At 50.3% G+C, this 27193-nt stretch overlaps 1 long non-coding RNA gene across 2 annotated transcripts; it reads right to left on the minus strand.

Annotated features, from left to right (window-relative positions):
• Positions 1–155: 155 nt before the first annotated feature.
• On the minus strand, positions 156–26824 carry LOC135308751 (uncharacterized). Of its 2 annotated transcripts, XR_010369124.1 has the most exons (5): positions 26515–26824; positions 26321–26430; positions 26054–26192; positions 14635–14705; positions 156–538 (listed from the first exon to the last, which is right to left on the minus strand). It is a non-coding gene; the product is annotated as an uncharacterized LOC135308751 (long non-coding RNA). The 2 variants fall into 2 exon arrangements; XR_010369123.1 differs by having other exon boundaries at positions 26321–26823.
• Positions 26825–27193: the final 369 nt, after the last annotated feature.

Here is a 27193-nt window from a genome sequence, read left to right on the forward strand (position 1 = left end):
AGGGGTACTGGGGCGTTGCCTTCTCTACCAAGGGGGAATCACAGCATAAGATCTGCTTATATTATAGCAGTAGGCAAAGGAGGGATGCCTGGTGCTCTGCCAAGTTTGCAGTCGTGAGCACTTGACTGTCAAGCCAACAAGAGAGAGGCCAAGGAAAACAGCAGGAACTTTATTCTACATCTTAATTTATTGATGTTTCCTTAATCCTCTCACAGACCTCATCTGTTTGAGAAATCAGGTTCATATGTCACCTGTAATGTCTCCTTCCAGACAAATAGCACCACAGCATCTGCAATTTTCATAAGTGTGTTGCACTTTGAAGACGAAGATACATGGGACACTTCAGCACAGATTGCTTTTAAGTGCTGCAGGATTTGCCTCATCAACGTGAAGGTCTATTCACTGTACACTGCATGCTGGTATTAGTTTCAAGTTGCTCAGATGCATCAAAAGCAGAAGAGCCCATTGCTCCAGGCAGGCACTGTCAGCTGATGCATTGCCCAAATCCTCATTTAGAAGGCAGAAACTGAGAGGAAGCCTCAAAAAAGGAAAGGGGGAAAAAAAAAGAAAAAATTTAGGAACCCTGTAAACTTTACATAATTTCCCAGGTTTCATTCATTTTACTGTAATTTTACACATGTCTTCACATTAAGAGCTTATATTGTCAGAGGAGCACTCAGGATAAGTAATGTCACTCAACGAGTCACAAATGGAAGCCATGTCGGCTATAGATCCATAGCAAAATGGATCTATAACTGGCTTTTTGTCCCTCAATTTGACATGATTTAATTTGATTTCTGTGATTTATGGCTGGGAGGAGGATGCTTGCTGTTCCCCCATTCCCTCCATGCACCCAGGCTTGGTGTCTTCTCCTCTTCTGAATATCCTGGCTTTTGGAGGTAATGAGTGTCTGAAAGGGCAGTGCACGTATTTCCAGCCTGAACTGATTTTTAACGCAGAAACCGGGAGAGAGATTTTTTTTACCTGTCCTCACTGACATGCTAGCATAACATGTATCACTCATGCCAGTCCTGAATTTGGAGATTATGGCGAAACTGCATTTGTAAGAAAAATGAATGAGGTGTTTGGGGTGAGTTATGGAGAGCTGCAAGAATTTACTGCCATGGCACGGAGCTGCCAGTGACAGCAGTGGCACCCGGTGCCACTCCAGGCCACTGCTGCTTGGAAGCCTCCTGTGCATGTTTATTTACTCACTTAGCTCTGACACAAAACCTGCCCTGTCGGTGAGTTTCCATAGCCTTCAGTGGGACCAAAGCTGTGACACACAACAATAAGCCATCTGTAAAATCTCACAAGCTGATACTTGAGTGAAGAAAGAACCATCGCTGATTTAGCAAGAGGTGTTGCATCCCAGTATCAAATACAATTAAATTCAAGATAATAATGCACATATAGCAGAGGGCCAACACATTCAGCTTTGTGGATGCAGTGTGTTAAGGTCCCTGCAGCCAGCTGAGGCACTCCTGTTCTTGCTGCCAGTGCAGAGGCAGCACCTTCAATACACCACATGCATCTGAAAGCTGGGGCTCTTTGCAGCTCACCCTGACTAGAGGCCACAGCATCAATGTGTGAAATGCATTTGCTTTAACATCCTCTCCCCCTGTGCCCCTGCCGGCCGCTGCAATTTCTGGCTCCCTGGAGAGCAGCAGCGAGCCCCTGGCTCCCAGCTACCAGGTCAGCACAGCTGTGCCACAGCTGCTTGCAGGCTGTGTGTTGGTGTGGTGTGCAGGGCAGGGGCCAGCCATGGGCACACAGGGGCTCTGCACTCACCGGGGCACTGCTGTGTGCCACACACCCCTACACGTGTGCACACGGGTGCATGCAAGCACTTCGGTGCATGCTGCTCTGAACTGACCCCAGCTGGCAGCACTGGCACGGTAAATCCACGCTGCCAGTCAAAAAGCTCTCTTCCTGCTCACGACATGCAGTGCCCTCCCTCTCTTGTGCTGTGACAGGTGTGAGTATGAGCTGCTGACCAGCTGCTGCTCCCAGCAATGATGATTTTGGCACGCAAGGAGGTCCTGGAGCTGCTGGGGTGGAAGGCACCCCATGAAAGGAGAGGTGATCGTCCCTCATCTTGCTCATCCCACAGACACCCGTGTCACTAGCTCTGTGAACAGCCCCAGATAAGCTCCTTCCTGACCTTGCCAGTCAGGATTTTAGGAAGAAAACATGCAAAGCTACTGTTGTGCATCCTGTGCCCAGGCCACCCTCCAGGCCCCTACACTACACACCTGTAAAATCTGGGCAAAATTTACTGCTGGCTGTGCAGTAGTAGGACAGACAGACTCCTGCCATGACCCTGGTGGGTCATTCACAGCTTTCTGGTACCCTCTCTCCTTGCTGCATTATGCTTGAGTCATGAATATATGCATTAACTACAGAATAGTCTTAGGCAAACATTTATCTTGCAGAGCAATGGCTGTTGTTAAAGACACTGGGGATGGATGTCTAGGAAAACAAGCCCATTCGAGCATAGCTCTGGAAATGAGGACGTCCTCACAATAATTTTTTCCTTGGGTTAACAGTTTCCAAATAAGCAGGTGAAATGGTCTGAGGTGATTAAAGCAATAGAGAAGATTAGTTTTGTTATATGTAATCACCTTTGCTTCTCTTTTACATGTGGAGTGATTTTCTCAGCAGGATGTGTTATCTATTTTAGGGAATGCTAGTCTTTTTGTTATTCCTTTTTTAAAATGTAAATCAGCTTTTTAATCTTTTTGTGTCAATTTGATAGACTGTAATAGCAAGTCTGTTTGGTAGTAGATTCCCCCCTTCCCCAAGCACTTCTTTGCCTTTAATTGCCTTAATTGTTCTAATTTGAATAAATCTGGGATCACACCTTGGCTTGTGGAAATTTCCTGCAGATCTACAGTGTTCTGCATGGAGCCACTCCTTCATATTTCTCTGTCAGTTCTCTTGGGTGAGATGGCAGGGGATGGGGGGAAGGTGGAAAACTCAGGTGATGCCTGATCTTGGCAATGAGAGGGTACAAGTGCTCCTCTAGGCTGGGCTGCATCTTCATCTCAACCCTATTTCACTCCTGCTCCTACAGTGAGTGGAGCCCTTATCCTGCTCCCCGGCTGCCCCTATCTTCTCAAAGAGATGAAGTTCTGGGTTAAATTAGGCAAACCTCAAAACACACAGGCTTTTTTTACTGCTGCAACTTCTTCTAGAAGTATACACAGTGCTGGGCACTCGTTTCTGCAGGATTTCCTCTCCCTGTGCCTCAGAGGAAGGCATGGATTTAAAATGCTTATTTTAAGTGACACAAAGCAGTAGCAGCCTTTTTCAACAGTGCTTAGCTCTGTTGCCCCAACACTCTCCTCATTTTGGAGGCAGGATGCGCCCAGGAGACATTCCTGTTCCCCTGTGCTGCTCATTGCCTCGGGAAGCTGCAGACCTTGAGCTGTCGCTGCCCTTTGGATCGCAGACAGAAAGAAGGGAAAGGTGTAACCTGGCATCCTTGTGCATTTCATTGGTGAGCTGAGATAATTTTACCCCGACAAAAAACCATATGTCCATCAATCCCTAGACCTCAGTGGTGTATCCTCACTGAAAGATGCAACAAGGAGATAATGCCTCCATCAGTATGGGATCTGATCGTGGTGGCGTGTGAGCTGATACAGCCTGTCAGGTACATGACAGGGTGGAGAAGAGCCTAAGAAATTATTTCTTATAGATCACTTGGAAAACAGTCCCTGGAGCAGCCCAGATGAGAAGGGCTCCCTTGGGAGCAGTGGGAAATGAGCGTTCATCTGTCAGGGATGTCTTGAGGAGGTGGAGATGGCAGTGGGGCTCCTCCTGTGCACCCTGGCCCGGACAGGGGGACCTGCAGGTGGGGATGGGTCCCTGCATGTGGGGCGTTGCCTGCACTGGGAAGGTCCAAAATCAGTGAGGAGGTAGAGAGGGGCTTTATTTCCAAGGGAATTGTGCCCAGAAGGCCCAGGGCAGCGCAGAGGAGTCAGTCCTCCTGCTCAGTCTGTCCCCATGCCATCCAACCCGAAAGCTGGGACTGGAGGGAAGAGCTCTTTTGATTAAGCTGCCACAGGGGCACTCGCCAGCTGTGGGGTCACTGCCTGCTTGCATGGAGTAGTTACATGTTACTGGGAAGTAAAGAAGGAAAACACTGGGTGATGACTGTGGAGAAAGAAAGGTTACAGTGAAAAAAGGAATTAAGGGAAAAGTAACAAGTTGACCATTATTAGAGAGGGAGATGCAAAGAGATAATGGGGGGGAACAAACATCTAGTACAGTGTATTAGACTTGGGTGCGGATGTAAGTATAAAATGCTCCACAAGTCCTGTAATTGAGAAAATCCATCAAATGTCCTGACAGCTGTTCCAGCATTTCCAGAAGCGATAAAACTTGAATTTATTTCACTTCTGGAAAGGGGGCAGTATCACCTTCTGGCGGCTCTAATGAAATGCCATAAAATTTGAGGAAAAACTGTGCTGTAAAGTAATAAAAAAGGGCAGTCGGCAGCGAGTTGTTTGCTGAGACGCTGTCGTAGGGGATGTGGCGGGGCAGAGCTGCTCCCCCTGGTCACAGCACCCAGGCCGGGGGGATGCTCTGGGCCCTGGCCCCGCTCCCTGCAGTGCTTGCCAGTGGCCACAGCAGAGCTGAGCACGGCTGGGTCTGCGCCCTGGTCGGGAGGCACAGAGGTGACAGAACAACCATTAGCTCGTGCCAAGCTCAGGCAGGGCTGCAGAGGAGCTGCGAGAGGCTTGTGTGGCACTCACCCACCTGAACCCCAGCCCCTGGGCTGGTTCAAAGCGCAGGAGGGCTGCAGAGTGCAAGCACTGAGGAAATTGTCTTAATTTGGGTTTTTTATTAACTGAGTCATTTGGTGACAAGAGAGAAGGTCATTGCTGTTTACCTCCTATGGTAGCTGCTAGGCAATAATCTCATTTTCCTATTAATTTTGTTAATTGAAACTAAATTTGTAATACAATGTTTAAGTTATTTGAAGGCTCTTGAAGTCTGTAATTTAACCCTAATTTGTTGGCAGGAGAACACACCTTTTGCATACATTTTTCTTTTTGGCTCACCATCATCTCTCACGTAATTGCTGAGACAGTTTTCTTCCATTGCCTAATTTCATGTAAATGCCGCAGGCACCTTGGGAGCCAGTGTTACTACCCCCAGCTGGCAAATACTAGGGATCTAGGTAATATATTTAAACAAGAGTGGGAGGAGACATCTAAAAATAGAAGGGCAGGAAGAGAAGTCCTGGCTGTGCAGGGGGACCCCTCTCCTCCTCCTCCCCACTGTCAGGGGTTGGGCACAGGGGTGAAGGGTGACACCTTGTCTTCCCTGGGTGACAGAAGGGAAAAGTGGCCAGGAAAGCAGACCAAGAGCCACAAATTTACTCCCACATAAATGTTAGCAATGTAAAGTCCTCCATGACAGATGGAAAGCTTTGGATGAAGCCATAAGGATGACCTGGCTAACCCATCCTGGTCATTATGAGCACTAAAGCACTGTGTTCTGTTCTGTGAAACCCTGTGCCCAGGTGCTGTGGCTGTGGGTTTCCACCAGTATCTCCCACTCTTGGACACCTCCTGTGGCTGATGGATCTTTTGGGGGGTAACTGGGACGATTGCATGGGATGAGAAGTCTGTATTTTGGTCAGGCTGTGGTTCCTGGTAGCTTGAGTGCAGGATGAATTGTGGGAGTCATGTGGGAGCAGGAATCTGCTGGAGGGGGCCCAAGCTGAGGGAAGCATCTCTGCCATTGTGCAGGAGGTGCAGCTGCTTGTGCTGCGCAGCACGCTGAGCACTTCACACCACAAACCAGACAATAAAGACAGAAAGGTGATCTGTGAAAGGATTATGAAATTCCTAAGTGGGCCTGTCCTTTCACACACACTGGTGTATATTGGCCAAATTGGAGAGGCTGAGCTCTGCTGATAACCTGTGTGCTTTATTCCGTGTCCTCAGGCCAAGTCCCTGCTTCTTACAGAGGTGTTGAAATGAACAAGGGAATGATTGTCTTCAGCCCATCATGAGAATTCAGAGCTCTTTTCTCCCAGCAGGCTGCTCATGGTCTCCGTTCTCTTGCTTGGCACTGTGTGCAGTGGGAACCAGGGGCGTCCTGTGGTGTCTGACCAGGTGGCACGGACATTTCCTAGACTGCTTGTGGAAAAGAGCTTTCTCCACAATGAGTACTCTGGGGCAGCCCAGGACTTCCAACAGGAATTACCTGAGTGCTAGAGAGAGGATTTCCCAAAGCTTAGGTGGCAGTGCATTGGAGGCAGATACTAAAATACCCTCTAGCAGGGCGGAGCGAACGCCCTCGAAGGGAACGGTGCTGGCACTTCACGGCGGGGAAGCCCGGCTCCTGCCCAGCCATGGGAAGGATCCTTCTGATTAACCCAAAGTCCAGATTTCTACATGAGGGTTCCCATGGCAACCAGGCTGCGCAGATTAAATATTTAAAAATATGGAAGTGATGCTGGTGTGTGAGGCGAATGCAAGAATGTCAGGGCAAGTGGTGTCTCTCTGTTCCATCCACGTGGATGGGTTGTGGCCCATGCCATTGTCCTGCAGCGTGGACAACACCACTGCCATCTCACTGGCAAGGCTTCTCCAGGCTGGGAGCAGCCACTCTGTCCATCATCCAGCCCATCAGCATTGCTGCCCACAGCCTTTGTGGGACACCCCCTCTCTCCAAATGATTTTCCACATCAAAAACTTCAGGACACAAAGCCAGCCCCTTTTGGCAGTTGCTTCCTTTGCTACCAGTGCTCTTTAGAAAAGAAAGATGAAAAATGCAATTTGAGTGCTGAACAAACCTTCCCCAGGCTTCTGCCCAGTGAAACATTATTTGTGGAGAACTTCAAAGTGGTTGCCAATAATTTGGGGTGGGAGGGGAGCAAAGCAAAGAACACTGCTGATCTGCCTTCTTTGTACAGCTGTTGGAAAGCACTTGCTAGTAAAAAGCAAATGCTCTGTGGGAAGTGATCAGCTTAATGATATTTTGATGGAAGATTTTTAATCCACTAGAAAGGAATAATCTGCTTTGACCTTGTTTTGTTTGTAACATACTGTTTTACACAAAGTGCGTGGCTCAGGTGGCACTGGCCCTGCTCACTGCGCTGAGATTATTCTGCCGGCTCCAGCAGTACCCATCCTGTGGTAAACCAAAAAACACCAATCACAACAGCACAGGATCTTCTCTGGGAGTTGCGCATTTCAAGCTCAGCGTAGCCGTGTCTTTTCCCACTAGTCACGTTAATTTATTGATCCAGCAATGGAGTAACAGTGGCAATGCTAAAGGAGGGCGGTGCCAGCGGCGGGGCGTCCGCAGGGAGGTACAGATGGCATCTCCAGGCACGGCGGAGGTTTAACGGCACCGCAATTTCAGCTCCCGTCTTTGGAAAAGAGATATCTCATCTCTGAAATGGCTGGGAAGTTAGGGAAGTTGAGTTTTTAATGGCACCCACCATACCTATATCCACTTTTAACATTTCAGCCTTGTCTCTAAGGTAAAGAAGAGTGAGGCTCATTAGAGCCCTTTTCTTAATTAGCTGCTGCAAACAGATTTTATTTTATAAATGCCTGAATGTAAAGTTATTTGTGTACCTAATTTCTTTTTTATGTTACATTTATTTTTAAGTGTTATTCACAAAGGCTTCACATTTATAATTCTTTCAGGGGCATTACAAACAGTAATGCACATTTATTACAACCCCTTAATTTGCTGCATTTTATTTCCATATGCTTTTGAATTGCTATTGAGCTTGTTTCATGCTCTTCCCATCTTTAAATTGTATTTTTTTATTGTACATAAATGGTAAATAATTGATACCTGCCATCTGGTGCTAATCATCCTGCCAGCCCTATGTCTCCACCCTGTCCTTTCATTCCTTGCTAGCCCTCCCCATCAGTTCTTTCCCTTTCTTTCCCAATTTTCTCTGCATCTTCACCCCTTTGCTCCCTGGAGGTGCTTGCAGTGATGTCGTGCCAAGAAATACGCTGCCCTTCATCTCTGCTCAGTCCAAATACTCCTGACACCTTTCAGGGGAGGCAGTTTCCCTAGGGATACTCAATCTGCCATCCCTGCTCAAGCTCCCCTCATCTTCATGGTCTGTCCAGGCCCATCACCCAGGGATCACTGCAGACCCCTCAGCTGGAGCCCAAGCAGGGCTGGGCTTTGCAGCATATCTCCTATGGTGCCCATGTGCCTCATTGCTTCCTTGCCAGCATTTCCCCCTGTGTTAGACCCCTGAGAGATGAACACTGAACTGCCAGGCTGGGTTTCTCTCAGTATAGACCAGGCTGGGAAAAAAGCAGCCAGATATTAGAGATTAATGGCAGCAAACCTCCAGCGCTGGTGGCTTCAGAGAGAAGCAGCAAGCCAGAAGCCACGATGCTGTGACTACCTCCTGCCCTGTCACAAAGCTCCTCTGACTCCTGAGATTGCTCAGCAGGGAGTTACATGGGCTATGTACTCCAAAAATCACATTTGCAAAGTATCCAGTTCCCAAAGTAGGGAAAGCCCAGAGCTGCCTAAAACTAGAGAGTGCTTTCCATGAGCAAAGCCATTTCTTTGTCTTAGCCTGAATTTTTCTAGACAAAAATAAAACCTCCCTGTAGGCAGATTCTTGGGATGGAGAACGTCTGTCTAAACAGTTGAGAGTTCAGCAACCTTGTGAGTAACCAAAAGCAAGGCTTCAAGATGGGGAATACTTGGGAAAATTCGGAGCCAGCATTACTACCAGCCCAGCCGATAATAACAGCTGGTGCTGTGCAGATATGTGACCATCCGTGCTGGCTAATTGTTGATAAAATCCTAGGAGTTATAATTAGCCCCTGTGGGACTCCTCATGCCACTGAAATGAAGCACATGTCTCCCTGTTTGCAGGGGGTGGCCCAGCACCCTCAGGGTACGGGCGGGCAGCGCTGCCCCAGGGCAGGGGAGGCTGGGGCTGTGGGAGGGCATTGCAAATAAATAAACCAGCGCCTGCCACCTTTCCACATGATGGCCAGAACGGGCTGTTACAGGACAATCTTTCCCTTGCCAGAGCACAAGCCTTCCTGCTGCAGGAGAAGGATTTTGGGATGCTGTACCTGAGCGTCCTTCTGTCCATCTGTCTGTCTGAGCACGGTACGCCGGGCACAGGTGTGTAGTGCTCCTCTGCTCCGTGCAGCATCCTGAGAGCAGGCGTGCAGCTGCTGCACAGCCCAGCCGTGTCACCAGGGGCAGGCAGAGGTGGCCTCGGTGCCAGGGAGCGGCGTGGGGAAGTCTGTGCACCAGTGAGCTCAGTGCGAGCTCTCCGAAGGGAAGGGCACTGCCAGCCCTGGGTCAGTGGCTGCAGCCTCTGTCGTGATGGAAAAGCGGCTGAAGGCTAAAGGCATCGCTCCTGAGGGACTGATGCCTGCAGTGTATTTAGTAAAGAACCAGGCTCCTTCCATAATGTCTGCATTTTAGTGCACAGGCAACAGCCCTACTAAATGTGCCTCGAGCAACTAACACCCAGAGAGACACAGATGGGCTTTACTCTGTCCTGAAGCCTCCTTTTTGGCAATCTCACTTCACTGGGGGACCGATCAATCAATAATTAAAACATGGGGTAATTAAAATCTCATAAAAACCTTCTCGGAGTCTTCAAAGTGAAATATATTGGTTTTCCACTAGCTACACTGCTTGTCCTGATTTTGTGACATCCCCCACACATGGTGATCTGACCACAGTGTCTTGCTGCTATGGAGAGCAGGAGCTGACAGCCTCCAGGAGCACCAGTCGCCAGTGGCTCCCTCTGGGGCCCTGATGCATTTCCAGCAGCGGTTGCATCATTTGCAGCGTGGCTGCATGTGGAGATGTGCTCATGTGTGTGGCATGCCAGCTTTTGTATGGGAAACAGGGAGGTTTTAGCTGCTAACATCTACCAGAAACTGCAAGCTCTGGGTCCCCTTGCAGCTGAGTAAAGCCCCCACCAGACCTGAACAGAGTCACTGTGCGAGTACAAAGTGAAATCCCACCATGACAGAGGAAGACTAAAGGCATTTTACTGCCAGGTAAAAGGTGACCATTCTAAGAGCTGAACTTGTAACATGGGTCTTTTTTTATGTGTTCATAAATCTAGTGATGGCAGTTTTCCTACAGAAGACACAGACCTTTTCCAGGCATCTAAGGGTTAAAACACATCTAGCAGACTTTGAACCCTTAAAGAAAGCCCCTCTGCCCAGGGAGCTTTCCTGGGCGCATTCAGGCCTCTAACACACTTTAGCTAAATGGCATTCATTAGTTTAGAGGAATTTCTTTAGAGTAAAAAACCCTGTACTGGAGCCAGGTGCTACCAATGTGTGATTAATAGCAAGTGGTGGGGTCTGTGCTCGTCAGCCGAGCAGGCGGGCATGGGGGGACAGAAAGCTCTTCCCAAATGTCTTTGGCACAAGCCTCAGCAGCTCTTTCTAAGCTTTTCCTGAAATGTAGCTCACTTGTGGGATTAAAAACTGCTGCTGCATCCACAGCTCTGCTCACAGGTGAGGCACAGCACTGACATTTGGGGGTTATCCAAGCAGGACAGTTCCTGACCGTAGCTTCGCCTGGATGCTGACGTTGGCTGCTCGGCCACATCCCCTGGATCCCCCAGGCAGGCAGGGAAGGAGCTGCAGGCTGGGGAGCTGTCACCCCGCTCCAGCCGGCCGGCCACAAGGCCACCCCTGCGGGTCCCCCGGGAGAGGGGCCCTGGGGCCGCGTCTGTGCGCCCACAGCTTCCGCATCGCTTGGGCCGCAGGATCTGCAGAGATGGCTGTCATTGCCAGAGCTGCTGGTGCCCAGAGCTGGCACTGAGGCTGCTGCCGCGTCCAAATCCTCCCACGCCCCCGGCGAGGCTGCGAGGCTGGCACGGTACCCGGCGGCTTCGCGGGGAGGGGGGACGTGCCGGCTCACGGGCCTGAATTTTCTCACTTGTGTCTGATGGGCTAATTATTATTGATTGACATTTCTGGAGTTTTTGGGGCACTTTGGGGAAGCGTAGAGTGTGGGAAGAGGAATATGTTGACAACTTTTTCACATAATCCTTTCCAGCCCCCTCATTTTTCAGTCAGCCATGGAATGCATCCAAATATCTGGGATTTTAATGAAATTAAAAGCAAGCGGACCCAAAATCCCTTGAAAAATGCAACAAAGCATACACAAATTTCTGTTTCCTTCCTCTCCAGCCCCCATACCACAAGGCTTGGATGGATATCCAAGGAAGTTTGGTGGTATCTAGGGAGGCTGCCCTGGGCCTTGCCCCCAACCCCACACCAGGGCAGCTTGGCACTGCAAGGCCACCCTACTTGGGTGATCTTGTGGTGTTTGTTGAGAGCATTTTCCCCTCCCTGCATGGTCTACCACCAGCTCCTGTGAAAAGGTTTATACTATATTTATGTGACAGTCCTGTCCACACCAAGAACTGCATGGCATCCTCAATCGTGTTCCAAGGGAAGGTCCAGCACCCCTGTGTGCTGAGCTGGCTTAAGCAACGTTCCAGGAGTTACAGCTGCTGGTGTGTATTTATCCTAAGCCCTGAGTGAAACCCCACCGGGAGCTGCACCTCAGCGCACGCTGCTCAGGATCCCCAGAGGGCTTCAAGCATGGTTGTCACAGGAAAAAAATATAGCTCTTGATAATAATAAGTAACAGTCTAGCTTAACTGAACTGAAGCAAGCAATTTGTACGGCATGTGCTGTAACAAAGCAGTTAAAGGTGGTTACGAGGGACAAGCAGTCTCACACTGCACGCAGCAGCGCCGGCACGTGCAGCCTCCACCTCAGCTACTGAAAATGCATTCGCACAGGTTTGGCCACCGCTGCAGGAGGCAGCTCTCGTACTGCATTGTGAACGATGGAAACTGGGGTACAGTAAATACCTAACTGGCAAGCTGGGTTTTAAACAAATTTTCCTCGGAAATGGCAACCCAAACTGCCTGCATGGCCGGGAGCATTGCTGCTTCCTCACTGCCGTGGCTGCTGGCGCCAGGCAGAGCCAGCATGGCGACGTCTCCAAAAGATGCTCCCGTTGCGTGCTAATGCTGCGAAGGTACAATCCAGACACAGCTGGAGCTCTGGCTCCTACAAGATATTCAAACCTCAGCCTGCAAACACATACTCTTTCTATTTTCCCCGGGCAGCTTGCTTAGCCTTTAGGCTTCCTGGGTTTTGAATTGACTCTGCCTTTTGAGTGGGAGTTTTAAGAAAAAAAACCCCAGCAGGTTGAAAGCAAAGGAGCTGGCTGTGCTGACTAACCTTTTTGATTTAAAGCAAATGTGGGGAATACTGAGGGGAGAAGCAAAGCCTGTGCTTTGTGAGCAGCCCAACAGCAGTGCAGCACGCGCTTAAAATGGATCCCGATACCTGCCGTCCTCAGCTCAACATTATTAATGTTATTTAACCTAAACAAGACCGGACAGGAGGATTTTCCCCCAGCATGGATTAGTGAGTCAGGAGAAAAACGAAATTCAGCAGAAATCCTCTTAGTCATTTTTATCAGGGGTAGATTTTCACATCTGAATCTCAGCTGCCAATTTGCATGGATAATCTCAGATTAGCTTTAGTCCATGGTTCATTTTTTTGTTTCTCCCCTAAATAAGCCCACTTTTGCAGTGACAAAGGAGGCAAGCAATTCTTTAGGAGAACGGCTGTGACATCTAAATAACAATGATAAAAAAGTCCATCTAAAACCGAGCAGCAGCTCGGCACTTTCGGCTCCCCCCTCTTCGCTATGCATTATTCATGGTAGACAACAGGACCAAATGTGTATGCTCCCTGTGCAATTACCAGGAGAACATATTCAAAGACATATGCTAGTGCCTCTTAGTGAAAGGAGATGTGCAAGTACCCATTATTTACTAGGCACTGTTATAAAATCTGCAAGTTTGACTCCAAGGTTGCAGCTTAATTGACTCCCCCTGGTAGCTCTTGTCATCCATCTAATTCAAGCCATGTGAAAGCCTGGTTGTTGTTTTGTGTGTGTACAATACACTGGCTGCTTTGGCACATGCTGGTGGAAAAAATGTGGTTTGCATCAATTAACCTTTTTTATAGCAAGGAGAGTGGCTGAATGACAGGGCTTCTGAGAAGCGTGTAAAACTTCAGCGTGTCACTCAGCAAATCGTCACTGAGGTCACCCGTGTTATCATCATGGCTGCCTTTGGCCCCGCTCCCCCCGAGCACAGAAGCCTTGACTTGATAAGGATCATCTGCTTGGTTTATTGCCTTCATGATCCAATAAATATATTTCCTGTGAGAAAACCCTTCTGTGGGATTTATTTAAATCAGCCTCCCCAAATTCATCTCTGCAAACTTCCTTCCTCTTCCTCCCACACTGTTTCTCTCTGCGTGCCGTGAGCTTTAAGGATCTCTGCTCTGATTCCTTTCCATATCCCCTTCCCAGGCAAGCAGTAACCTCTGTGCATATGGAAATAATTTTCCTCTAATCAGACATAGCAGTCCAGCTCCTTTTATCCCACAGTGCATCCCCCGAAGATGCATGCCCCTTTAGAAATGGTGTGCTGAGGGCAGTGGGAATGCCCCAAAAAGGAAGGACAACAGTTTTGGGAAGAGACTACAATACTGTTCCTTACCCAGTCAATTGAACAGAAGAATCTGTATGGAAACCTTCATCTTAATTCTGAATAGGAACAAATTCAAATAAACAGGTGTATTTTGGAAATGTGTGGAAATGCACACTTTTTTCCAAGCAGTCCCTCTCTCTGCAGTGCTTTGGGAGGTGAAGCATCACTCCCAGACTGGGAGGAGTGACAGAGTGGCGATCCGGTGTTCTTCCCACCCTAACCCTTAATGTAGACATGCTGCAGCACCGCAAAAGGGAATTGACTTCACTGCAAATGAAGCAAGGCCTTAAGTGCTTTGTTGAACAGCAGCCGAGCTCTTTGGTAATGAACAACAGTGACAAAAGAAATAAAGAAGCAAGCCGTGATAGCCCAGTGTGGTTGCAGAAGAGTAGCTGCTCTGATGGCTGCTGGCGTGAGATGACATGTGAACACAATCTATCTCCACACGCTGCTGCAGCCTTTCACCAGAGGCTAGTTTAAAAACCTTGAAGACTTGGCAATTAATAGGACCTCTAATTGAAACAGAACAATGGTAGCATTTTAATTGCCATGCTGCTCCCCTCCAGAGCATCTTGGTCTAGTAGAAATTCAAGGTTTCCACAAGCAGGTTTAAAAGCAGGTTTTAAAAATCATACAGAAACCATGTCATACATGTTTTGCCTCAAGAGCCATTTGACTCCTTGGGGAAGGGATTAGTTACTCCACAACACCAGAGCCACACATTGGGGTAGAAAAGACACGTTGCTTCAGTAGGTGACATGTGCCCTGGAAAGCTTCTTGCTGGAGGACACAGACACCAGCTGCAAGTACCAGACAATTTAAAATGCATTAAACCATGTGCTGGAGCCCAGACTGGAGCTTCCTTTAAAAAGAACACTGGCTGATAGTGATTATCAGCTGGGCAGGGAAAACTCATTGGTGTTGGTGTCATGCGAACTGGGATGGTGGTATTCTGATGTGCCCTATAGGGATGCTGCAGAAGTTCAAGTCACATAAAAAAACCCCAAAACAACAGAACCAGAAGTCTGGATATTCCTTCTCATTACCTGGATTATCCTGTTGTTTGCTGGCATTGACACTGGGCTCTTCAAGGAAGGGACATTCATTCCTCCTACAGCTGGGAAGAGAAAAACTCCATGTAGCACTTAGAATGATAGTAAATGGGATTGCAGCAGCAAGCCCACCCCAGGGCAGAGTGTGGACAGGGACTCTTCAGGGAAGGAGGGAGATGCTGGAAGTGCTGGGAGCTCTGCCAGCTTCCCCTGTGGTGGGTGCCAGGGCCCGTGCTGGGCAGGAGCCGCTGGCAAGTAGATGTTGTAATATATTAATATACTTTTATAATTCCTTTCATTTCCAAGAGCCCCGAGACACACCACAGCAGATAATCCTGCTGATTAGCCAAATCAAAGCTTTGTGAGCAAACCCTGCACACTCTTTAGGGAGCTGTGCAACACGAAATCAATGTATTGAAAGAGCACTCTCCACAGCAAGTGCTGCTGATTCACAGCTCTCGTGTGCTTCCCATGTCAGGGTAAGTGACATCCAAGGAATGGTCATGGAGTTGTTTTCCATTATTCATTATATGCTGGTCCTGATCTATTGAGACGTGAAAGACACCATCCCTTTCCCAGGGAGATGAGAACCAATGCAGAGGGAAAATCAAGGCCAGGAGTGGAGGTTTCTGCTGTGCATATGTGGGAGACACCCGACCTAGGCTGAAGCAGCAAATGCTTCAGGAATGCTTAGGAACAAGTCTGCAAAAAATGGTGAGCAGGTGTCTGGCACGATGAGGAGAGGAAACACAGGACAACAGATGAAGAATAAAGGTCTTTTCTCTAACCAAAAGCTGTATGAGGACTCTAAAAGCATTCAAAGCCAAACCCCTTGCTGGGAGCTGGGCATTTGCTGCTTGTTTTTCAGGAAACCCCAGTGTCAGGTGCTCCCGCCTGCAGCTGGTTCCCGGTGCTCGCTTCAAAACTCCATCTTGCTCCTCCCTGAGGGAAACAGCAATGCTGGGGGGAGCAGCACCCTGCAGGACCCCCGACACAGCCCCCCTTTTCATCACACCTGGGGAGGCTACACCAGACCCCTGTTTTCATCCCCCCCAGCCCTGGCAGCACGGAAGCAACCTGACGCTCCACTGCGGGAAGGACCTATTAGATAATTGACTGCATCCCTTGCCAAGGCAGCAGGTAGTCTCCTGACAGAGGCTGTAACAGATATTAAACATACTGCTCTTGATCTCAGCAAAAAAAGGCCACTGGAGTAATTTTTTTCTTTAACCCACTAAGTAAAAGCTTTCTAGCTCATCTTAATAGGTTTTATCTGATGAAAACGGTACATTCATCATGGAAAGGCTTTTCTTTTTTTTCTTCCCCATTAAACTTTCGAAGAAATGTTTTAATTTTTTTAAGCTGTCATTGATTTTTTGTAAGCAAAAATGGACATGTTGAAGCAGAAAAAAAATCCATTCCATTGTAAGCCAATTTTCATTTAGAGGAGCATTTCAACATACAATTTCCAATTTGGTCTCGTCACATCCTCCTTGTCCTGCTGTTACACAGGTCAAAACATTACCAGAGATTGATAAAAGTGCAAAAATGTGAGCTTGTTTTAGCAGTAATTGGTACTTTTATACTTGTTTCCAGACAGTTTTGTCTAGCTGCTTTCCTCTTTTTCTGTCAGCCCAAGAGAATAACACCCTCAGGTAGCTGTGCATTGATGCCAGGCCTATGATGGGGAGATTTGTTTCTCTCCCATTTCTAAACAACCTCCTCAACCAGACAATGGAGTATGACCTGTATTCAGGTGAGCAGACACCAGCACCAGAGCACACCAGCACGCATGATGACCACAAAGTAATTAATTTCTCTGCTACAATCAATGTCCTTGCTGAAACACTGCCTGTCCCATACTCCCAAAAGCCTTGGTAACCTTCGAAGCCTTGCCCTGCTCTCACTTCCCATCTGGGGTTGTGGGGGATAAAGAGTGGGGTGGAGGGCTTTGGGGTAGATCCCTGTCAGGGTCCTGCCCCCATGTCTCAGAAGCACAAGGTCATGAGCATGGTGAATCTGGATAACATCTTCTGCTGGACTTCTGAATATTGAGCAACCCCTTGGTGCTGGCAAATACCGCGGGCAGTGCCCGTGCTGCACCTTTGAGCCCTGCGCACCTTGTGGCCTCATTAGCCCCAAATTATGAACAGCCAGGGCTGTGAGCAAGCCAATCTCCAGCAGCCAGGGCTTCCTGTTGCCAGCTCAGCACCTCTGCCTGCAGCCTCTGACATATTTTGCAGTCACGTCCGTTTGGTACCAACTGAAGGCAAAGAGGGAAAAGGTGAAAAGCAAGGAAACGGCTCCCGCATTGTTCATCTCCAAAGGAGGGAGGGAAGCTGCTGCTACAGCCCGCAGGGGCACCATCTGTCGTGAGTCAGCAACCAGCCAGATTTACTGCCAATTGATTAAATTAACATTTGTTATAAGCCAGGGAAGGGAGGAAGGGGGGAAGAAATCCTCTTCACTGCTCTTGAATTATTTATGCCCTAGAAGCCTCCATGCCATGCTCAGGGCAGGCAGCAGTGACATGAGCTGCAAGTCTCTGTGCAGAGGGACAGGCTGGGCTACTGCAGGTCCTCCTGACCTCAGACAAATTCTAGCAACCCAGGGTGGTATGAATTGTGCAGGAGGTGCTATTCCAGAGGGTGTTTTCCTCCTGTTGTTTTGGCCAGGAGCTGTGTTTTCCAGTAATGGTGTGAGGGATGGTTGTCAGCGTCGCCACGCTCCTCATGCCTGTGCTGTCTTTGTGGACTGGTGCAGGAGCAAGAGCAGGTTTTTCTGGGCAGAACAGGATGGGTGGCTTCACTCCACACCCCTGGTAGGTGCAGGAGAAAAAAAACCAAGCTGAATTCCCACCAATTTGATGTGGTATTTTTTTCCTGGGTGCTGAGAGTGAATCTGGATGGAGTTGGCTGGGTGCTCTTAGGTCTCATTGAGACAGAAACACATTGCCTCCATGTGCAGTGCGTGGCTGAATTCAGGAAGGGCTCCTGCTGCTCTGCAGGGGCTGTCTGGGCTTGCCATGTGCCTGGCCAGGAGGGGGAGAAAACGTGGCAGAACTGCTGAGAGATGAGTTACAGGAGCCATGCCTGAGCGGGAGGGACCTGCCGGGAGAAAACATCTGTGCACACCTGGGCACACAAACTGCCAAGCCAGCGAGGAACAGGGACTGCAGGTCTTCTGTTCTTGTGGCTCACGGTGGGTTTCAGAGCCAGCCAGCCCCAACACAAGGCCAAAGCTCTGACCATCCCTCTGCAGAGCTGGCAGCCAGCCTGCGTGAGAAATAAGGGAACTCTTCCCTTCCTCTCACAGACGAATATCCTCTGTGCAAACACAGCAAGGATGCGTTTTCTTTCTGTCAGCTGGCCTGTCGTACAGGGATGAATGCCCTTGTGCCCCCACAGGGTGATGGGTGAGAAGCATGCTCCCCAAGGGATTGGGGCACTGTGAGGACAGGGAGCTGAGGAAGGAAAAGAAGAGTTGCCAAGGGTTGAAGGCAGCAACAGGGATGACCGTGGGAGCAGTGCCACCTCCTGTTCTCACCAAGCCTTCCTAAAGCTCAGTCACTGCCCGAGCCTTTGCAAGGTCTCACCCCACATGCTGGCTTGTGAGTTCTCCTTGAGCCCCCAATGTCCTGCACAGCCTCCCCAGACCTCCCAAGTCCCAGGCTGCCACACAACTCCGTGGCAACAGCAGGGCAGCCAGTGTGCCTGTACCAGAGAATGAATTTAGGTATTTAAACTTCTTTTTACAGTTAGCCATCAAATATTCATAGTAACAAATAAACGAGGAGAGGAGGGGCAAGCCTATTGAAAAAGGGCTGAAGAGAGAAATAACTTTTTATAGCCAGACCATTAAGTTATAAATCTGGATACGTCCAGGATTTATTTATGGTGCTCTCTGGATGTAAGCACGCCGAAGCCGCAGCTGCAAGCGAGGGCAGGAGGTGTGTGGTTTGTCCAGCCCTAGGATGAGAGTCAGAGAAGGTGGTAGGAGGAGAGGAGGCCAAGGAGAGAAGGCTGATGTTGGGGGTACAGGCAGAAAACAGTGAGGAAACCAAGGAAAGGCATCCCTGCACAGCCTGCAAGGGGACATGGGGGTGCATGGCCGTGGGGATGGATGAAGGACAGACATCCACTGATCTGGGGCTCCAGGCAGGTCTCTCCCCTCTCACTGCCCCGCTTTCTCCAACTTCAGCATGGCATAGTCCTACCTGCTGGGATTTAAGCTGAGGGCTCTTGTTGCTACTGCAGCACAGATAAAGAAGGTAGAAAAAGCTGAGACAGGGGTGCAGGCCACCAAGCCCCTTCCCACAGGTTCCTAAAGAGCCATTGTCTATCAACCATTTCCCACCACTGTCACCTGGGAGGGAAAAGACCTTTTTTTCCCAATTCCTGCTGCAAGAAACAGCCTTTCTGTCCTGGTGTAATGGTGCATCTAGAAATATTGCAGGGAAAAAGCCATGTTCTTGACATGAAGAGATAAAACATGGCACCAGGGAGGGACCACATCTACTGGCACCAGCCAGAAGATGCCCAGGTAGCCCCTCCAGGCCCACAGGGGTGGTTTGGGTTTCCAAGCAGCTGCTCACCCTGAGCTCACCCCCCAGTGCCTGGAGAGACACCATCACAACCTGTTTCAGCAGAGTTGCTGTTACCAGGGAGAGGGCAGCACAGGAGGGAGCTGCCTGCTCCCTGCCCTCGGAGCCACGGGCAGGCACAGGTGCCCAGCAGGCACACAGCAGCCCCAGAAGTCACCAGCAGACTTTTCCCCATCACTGACAGAAAAAGGGCTGGGTGGTGTGGGCAGGCTGCTCTCTTACCACACACCCTTCCCCAGAGCCCTCTCCCCGTTCTCGCTTCCCCAATGACAGCACCCACCACGGGGGCACAGGTCGGTGCAGGAACCTTGCAACAAAGTGGGGGCTTTGCAAGGTTTATTTGTGCACAAGGATTTTCCCTCAGCCAGGCCAGGATTTCCTAACCCTCCAAGGCCCACGGCTGTAAAGGTCAGGGCGTATCTCAGCAGCGCAGCGCATCCGGCACGGTGAGCGGATGCCTGGACCCTGCTCCCTGTGGCCACTGTGCATTCCTGGACACTGCTGCTGCGTGGAGCTCCAGCTCCCAGGGAGCAGAGCCGGCAGGGAGGGTCGGAGGCATGCCGGGGGGAGTTCAATCCCTGATGAAGTTTCCAGTCGTATTCTATTTTAATGTCGAGATCCTCCATTTGTTCAGTTCTTAAAGGTGACCCACAAAGGAAAGTACAATTTGGGCCCATGCCCAGTGTTTGCTTCCCTGTGCTGAATAAAAAGACCTGGAAGTAGGTATTTTTATAAAGCTACTTTTTGGCATTAGAAACATGGATCTTTGCTTTACCTCAATACCCTGGGGAGGCAAAAATACTCGCCTATGGTGTGGTTACAGAAATGATAATGATGTGAGCTGAGCTGCTGTGATGTGACTGGAGCAGGCTGTTTGCTGTCCAGTGTTTCTGTTTGTTTTGTTATTAACATCACTTAATTTCAATGACCAGCTGACATTTTGGATAAAAAGCCTTTGTTGAAGCCTCAGCATCCTGTCTTCTCCTACGGTACATTTTCCATGGGCTTGTCCTCCATCTGCTTCAGCAAAACTTATCAATTGTCAGTTCCATCAGTTAAACCAGCAAATGGGAAACATCTTTAATAGTTTTTTCCCTCCAGGACTTTTGTCATACAGAAAAGATACCTACAAGACAGAAACCCAAATAAGAAAAACCCAGTCTCAGGCCCAGGGCCCCCAGGGCTGCCCTGGTTGTGCAGGGCTCTTTGCTCTTCCATGAGCCACAGGCAAAGGAGAGTGCTGTCCTTCCATGAGCACAGCACAGCCACCTCCTGCACCTCATTTTGAGGCAGAATTTGTGGCTGTTCTGCCACCAGAGACTGCCTGTACAACTTCACACAGGCTTTTGTCTCGATCTGTGTGTGTCCTCGGGAGCTGTATCTCTGTCACTCCTGCATGGACAGCCTCACTGCTCTCCTCTCACCTTTCTCTTATTTCCAGAGCCACTGTTAAGAGCTAGGGTCACTTCTGACCCCGGGTGTATGCCTACACAGTTTACAGCAAAAGCACTTAGGGAATCTAATCACTCACAGAAACCCAGTTCCCACGGGGCTGACACCACTCTTTGATGCGTTGAGGTTTTCCTTGCCATGGCCCCACCTTTTCCAGTCCTTGCCACCGGGCCAAGGCTGTTGCCAGCCCCCGAGTGCCTGCCCTGGGCGGAGCATGCCAGGCACGCTGGCAGGCGGGACGAGGGCAGTGGTGCAGGGCTGGGGACGCTGCTGCAGCTCTGCTGTGCTGAGTCACACCCACCGGATGCTCCTGCACATCCCTGCTGGAAAGGTACCAAGAGCATTAGCATTGCAAGCCCAATCTCTGCAAAATAAGACAGCCTGATCGTTGCAGTAGCTCATGTTACAGCCCGTGGCTCCCTGCCCTGTGTCCTCCAGCCATCCGTCCTGGCCGGGTCAGGCAGCCTCCCTTTGGTGTGTGCTGCGTGCCTGATGTTCAAAGCAACACGCTTGGGTCTTCTCCAAAGAAAGCCTTGGTCAGCTGCTGCCACAGCTTATTTACAGGCTGCTGTTCTCCCTCCCATGCTCCAGTCCCCAGCACAGTGATGGCTCCTGACTTATTGCTCCATCCCGTGGTTCTGCCTAACTGTGGGCATCTCTACATCTGTTCAAGGACCAGACAGACACCAAAGAGGCTTCAGCAACACCAGAGACTGGGAGGTTTTTGTCAACCCTTGCGAGCACAGGGGAGGCTGGGAGGGACTGGCCTGCGCCCCAGAAGGCTCACAGCCCACGAGCTCTCCTTTCCTTCAGCCACAGGCAAGTGATTTATGGTTCTGTGTCTGCATTTCCTTGCCTGGGACCCAGACAAGCATCCCTCCCTCTCAAGGCTGCTGTGACGATGGCTGTGTTTAAAACCCGAGGCTCCCGGGCACTATAGCAACGTGGCCATACAAACACTTCGGCCTGAGCCACCCTTTGTTTGGCGTTTCTGGAGCTCTGCTATGACTGATGAGCTCTCATCAGACCAAAACCATCTCGAGCAGGCTCTGCCGGGGCCAGGCTGCTCTTGACGTCAGTAGGTTTTGGACCCAGGCCCGTCTTTCAGAGGAGGAGCAGCCAAAGCTGCTTTTAAACGGTGCTGCTTCTGCCGACGGCAGAGGACAGAGCGGGTGCAGGCCCACGCAGTCCCCACGGCACATCCTCCAGGAATGGAGCTTGACCAAATCCTCTCACTTAGCTGGCTGATCCCACCACCTTGCCCCCAAGACCCTGGGGCTCCTGGTGTGGGCAGCAGACCTGGCACAATCCCTGCCCTGAGAACCCCAGCTGTTTCTTAGGCAGACGTGGCTTTCTCTGCCCAGTTCCTCTGCCCTGTCCTGAGGGGACAAGGTTACTGCCACCATACTCTGCTGACAGCTGGGGGACTGAAAAGCTACAGAATGAGTTCTCCTTGGCATTGACTCTGTGGGAGACACTGGAGAGACAAATTGCAAGGTGCCATGATCCCAAAGACGTCTCTAAGGCAATACTGCAAATGCCAAATAACCAGCAGTTCAGGCTGTTCCAGAGGGTCCTCCCTTCCTGTTGGGTACCTAAGCATCTCCCTCCATCACCCAGTCTAAGTCCTTATTACAGTGTCAGAGACAAGGAGGTCTGCAGACAGAAAGGAAAGCAATCTATTGCCCGTGGCATCTCCTCCCCATCTTGCCATTCCCATGCCCCAGGCTCCTGGCTCTGGCTCCTGCTCTCCCATTTTTGGTCTACACTGGGCTCTCCACACCCCGAGGCTCCAGGGGCTGCCAAGCCACCAGCCCATTTCCCCAGGCTCCCAGAGGGACAGTGGGTGTCCAGGGAGGGTCCTGACTTACATGGCACAAAGGAGGGGGAAGGCAGGGGTGCCGTGGGACACACGCCAGGATTCATCCAGGACAGACACACAGAGCCAGGCTTCAGGCTCCACATGCCCAGGACAGACACACAGAGCCTTTGCTGATGCTCCAACCCCGCTGCTCCAGGTGCTCTGGATGAACTGGTGTTTGCCAATGGTGGTGCTCCTCTGGGCACAGCTTCCTAGCACCTGCTGCCCAGGCTGCTGCCTTTGGCTCCGGGCTGCCACGTGCCTGGGGTCCTGCTCCAGGCTGGGGTTGCTGGGCAGGATGGAGTGTAATTAACTGCAAATCTTCCTCCTCCCCGGATTTGTTCAGCTCCACTAGGTCTCCCTGCTGCTGTTTCCAGGCACTCTGTTTTCTCCTGGCTTCTGCCTGCTCACCTTCTTCCATCCCAGGGCTGCTCTTTGAATCCACCAAAGCTGCTACATAGGTCTTACACTAATTTTAACAAAGACTCTTGTTTACCCTGGGGATTTTGTTAGTGTCTCTGTCAAAGCTGCCTTTGAAAGCTTTGCTACTCATGCTCACTAATAATTTAGTGTTTGGCTTCTGCATGGCTTCCTACTGTTCTTCTGGCTCCACCAGTCTCCCTCCTGCTTCACTCATCTTTTTCCTCATGCAGGTTGGGAGCAGAAAGCAGTTAATATTTGATTTCCCCTCTTGACTGCCATGTCTGGGAGGCATCAGGGGATCAGCACAGCCGCCCAAGGAGGGAGCAGCAGCCCCCCAGAGCTATTTTCAGCCCTCCCAGATGTCTGACTTTGCTGCCTTTGTGCCCCTTGATGCCTCATCGTCCCCTCATCCCTCCCCACACCCACCCTCCCAAGGTCTGTTCTCCCTGTTGATAATCCATTATCTACATTTAATGCCTCACTAAAGTCCTCCCCTTTGTCTGATGGTGAAACCCTGACCAGATGTGAAGCCTCTTCTGTTACTAATGGCAAATCCTTTTGCAATAGCTGGTTAGAAAATGGGAAACCTTTTAAACAAAATAAAAATTGAATCACCAGGCTAATTTTCATTCTGTGGGTCTCATCAAGGAGCAGCATTTTTTTAGCATTATTTTTATCTTTTTACAGAAAATCACTCTTTAGTCTTTAGAACTGTGGCTCAGAAGATGGGTTTGTGTTGTCAGTATGCACACCACTAGACATTTCCTTTGTTGTGCTGGTGTAGATGTTATTGCTCTCATGGTCCACTCAGCGCTGGGAAAAAAAAAAAAAAAAAAAGCAAGCCAATATTCTGTTATGGGTTCAGATTCAGAAAACTGCGGCTACCAGTACCATTTCCAGAAACAAGATTGCCCTCTGTGCCTGCTGAGCACACCCAGATGGATGCACAGATAGGCTCCAGGAAGGGGGTGAAGTGTGGCTCAAAGGAAGGTCTCCAGTTAACCCTCAAAGTGTGTTTTTATTTGGCATAATTTCCAGAGTCCTTCTGCAAACCTGCTTGCTGCTGTAAGGTGTTAGGCTGTGTCACAGTGCCATGCAAGTGACCCTTAGAATGCATCAGTGGCAGGTGCTGTGCAGCAGCAGAGCTTTGCAGCACCAGCAGCAGAGCTGCAGGACCCACACAGCCCCTGAGAGCCCACGGACACAGCCCTGCCACGAGGGCCAGCATTTGAATGGAGCCCCCCAAGCTGGGGGAATAAAATAAACAAAATGTCAGCACGTGACCCTTTCTGGCAGCCAACACTAGCACAGTGTTTTGGCCTTGCATTTGGGCTGCATGTGCTGGGATCTGCATTGGTTTTTGCTGAGACACGTGGTAAGAGGAGATCCTGGACCACAGAAACCATGAGCATTGCCAGCAAGCTGGGAGAGAGCAGAGCTGTCCTTCTGACAAATGCTTATTCCCTTTACTGCACATGTGCCTAGCTATGCTTTTCCTTCAGAAGCAAGCACTCATTTTTGCATATAGTTACAAATGCACTGACAAATGCCAGCCTGAAATCCTGAAATGTTTCATCTCCTGCTCAATGAACTGTCACTGAACCAAAAAAAAAAAAACAATTTCACAAGGACATGCCTGCACTCCTTGTGGGTCTGCCCAGAGCCAGAATTTGAGAGCTTCCCAAACTCATTTACAACATACTTCCAGCTGGGAGAAGTCTAGCTAGTTTTTAAGTTTCTGTCTAATTCAGAAAGAATTTTTGCTTTTAATTTCTGGATACAGTGGCACATCCTGTGAACTGTAAAGCTTGTGTACCAACAAAACTGTGTGTTAGATCTGTGGGGGCTCCTGTGTCCTGTCACTTGGGATAAAGAGGTTGATGAACTCATCTGATACCCTAAAGAGCTGAAACAATAAGCAAAACATGCACTGCAGCACAGACACACAAGGAAAACCCGTGCTGCCTGAGAGATTCAGTGGGAGCTGGTGCAACAAAGGTGCTGTGACTATGAAGATGTCCTGGGGCAAGAGCAGGCAGACAGGAAAGCTGTGAGGAATGGCTGGGAGAAAGTGCAAGAGCAAGCTGGCAAAGGAGTCTGAAGAGAGAAGAGAGGGAGAGTATAGGACCACACACCGGTAAAACCAGCCCTGGAGTTCTGAGCAAAGACATTTTTCCCCAAGTGATTTTTCCCTGACACAAAGAAATATTTTTTGTGAAGGTAGAGGCTGGCAGCAGAAGTGTTTAGTGTTTCCTCTCGCCATTGCTTCCCCTTTCCAAGGCCCAGAGCTTGCCAACCACTGCCTCTTCTGTTCCCCACCATCACCAAGGAAAGGCAGGCATACATAAAATGACTGACATAAAATGACTGACTTCATTGTAGCCATGGTTCATTGAACCACCCAGCTAAAGGTGGTTTTGGCCCAGAAGGAAAAAAAAACCCTGGAAGGAAAAAACCTTTGGTACTGGTGACAGCATCTTTGCCTGGTTTTTACCCTGAAGGTGAAAGCAGTGGCAGTGAATGCAGTGATAGGAACAACAGGACAGCCCTTCCTGGGCCTGCCATCCTTCAGTCCCTCAGCACGGCCCACGGCTGGCTGTGTTCTGCCCTTAACAGCAGGGCTGGGGGATCTCTCAGGGTGAGATGGGCACTGCTGGCTGCTGGGTGTCAGCAGGAGAAGTTCTTTGTTCCCTCTGCTTTTTGTATTTCCATGTTTGTTTGTTTTTTTTTCCTGGAAACTGTTGCTGCTGAGATGCCTGCTCAGTCGGCGGGAGCAGAGCTATCCTGCACGCAACAGTGCCACCAGCACAAGGCACACACTGGGCATTGCTCCACCACTGCAGAGCGAAGAAAAGTAGGTCAGGAAAGTAGGTTTGACAGAGCCAAGGACCGGACGTGTCACCTCAGTTGCCATTGGCGTGGGAATTGAGAAGTGCCAGTGCTGGCCAGCGGGCAGAACAGGCGGCACCTGGGCAGAGCGGGGAGCCCCTGTCCCTCCCAAAGCACGGCACTGCTCGCTGCCCCACTGCTGACCTGCCTCCAGCAAAGGCTGAACATCTCCGTGCTGCGCTTACCTGACTGATAATTGAAGCAAACCTCTGAGCACAGAGAGAAGGTGCTAATTGCAAACACCTACTGCTTCCCTCGGAGTGGCAGGACAGCACTCTGCAGGCTGGTGTGTCCCTCCTCAAGAGAAGGATCTGCCACTGGTCACTGTCAGAAGAACAGAAATCACTGTGTGAGGCTCCCAATACTGAAATGTGCCCCATTAGTGGGTCAGAAAATCACCCACCATGCTGCTGCCTGCTGCTTTGGAAGGTGTGCTCCTTTGTTTAACTCACTTTCTAATGGATGTGCTGCAGTCACTACATCTCTGTGATGCCCATTCCAAAGGTCCTTGGAACATTTGGGGACCGCAGTCCACTGGGCTCTGGGATGGGACTGGGCTGTGCTGGTCAGGGCAGAGAGGATTTCTTATCACCGAGACAGATTGGATAGTGTTAGCACACAGCAACTTCCTGAGAACAGAAGTTACCTGAGATAAACCCCACATAAGGCAGAGAAGAATCAGGCCTTGTGCTCTCCAGAGCAACTCAGTGCAGACACAATGGCCGTATTTTGGCAAGCAGGGCCCTTCTGCCTGAGGTGGGGTGGGAGCAGAAGCAGCTCAAGAAAGACGGATGCAGTCAGTGCCTACAGAAGCCCCTGTCACAGGCTGTCCCCCTCCCTGCAGCTGCCTGTGCAACTTTTGGGGGGCTAAGCCCAGCGCCGCTCCCTCCTGGCTAATTGCTGGCTAATTGCGGTAATGCCGGCCCAGGCCTGGCCCGTCATTAATGGACAGGCCGGAGCCCCGGCAGGCCCGCTGGCCCTCACGCTGCAGGCGGCCGATGTGGGCTGGCCGGTGTGGCCTGGCCGGTGTGGCCTGGCCGGTGTGGGCTGGCCGATGTGAGCTGCCTGGCCGGTGTGGCCTGGCCGCTGTGGCCTGGCCGATGTGGCCTGACCGGTGTGGCCTGGCTGATGTGGGCTGGCCGGTGTGGCCTGGCCGATGTGGCCTGGCCGATGTGAGCTGCCTGGCCGGCCACCGGGAAGGATGACATCACTTTTGTGTCGGGAGCCAGGCACGCGGGGCCGGGGAAAGGCTTAGCCCACTTATCTTCCATGTACACCTACAATTTTCCCTTTCAATCTCCTTCCAATCTGGCTACTCCCACGTG

Source organism: Passer domesticus, chromosome 10 (genome assembly GCF_036417665.1).
Source record: "Passer domesticus isolate bPasDom1 chromosome 10, bPasDom1.hap1, whole genome shotgun sequence".
NCBI classification, from domain to species: Eukaryota; Metazoa; Chordata; class Aves; order Passeriformes; family Passeridae; genus Passer; species Passer domesticus.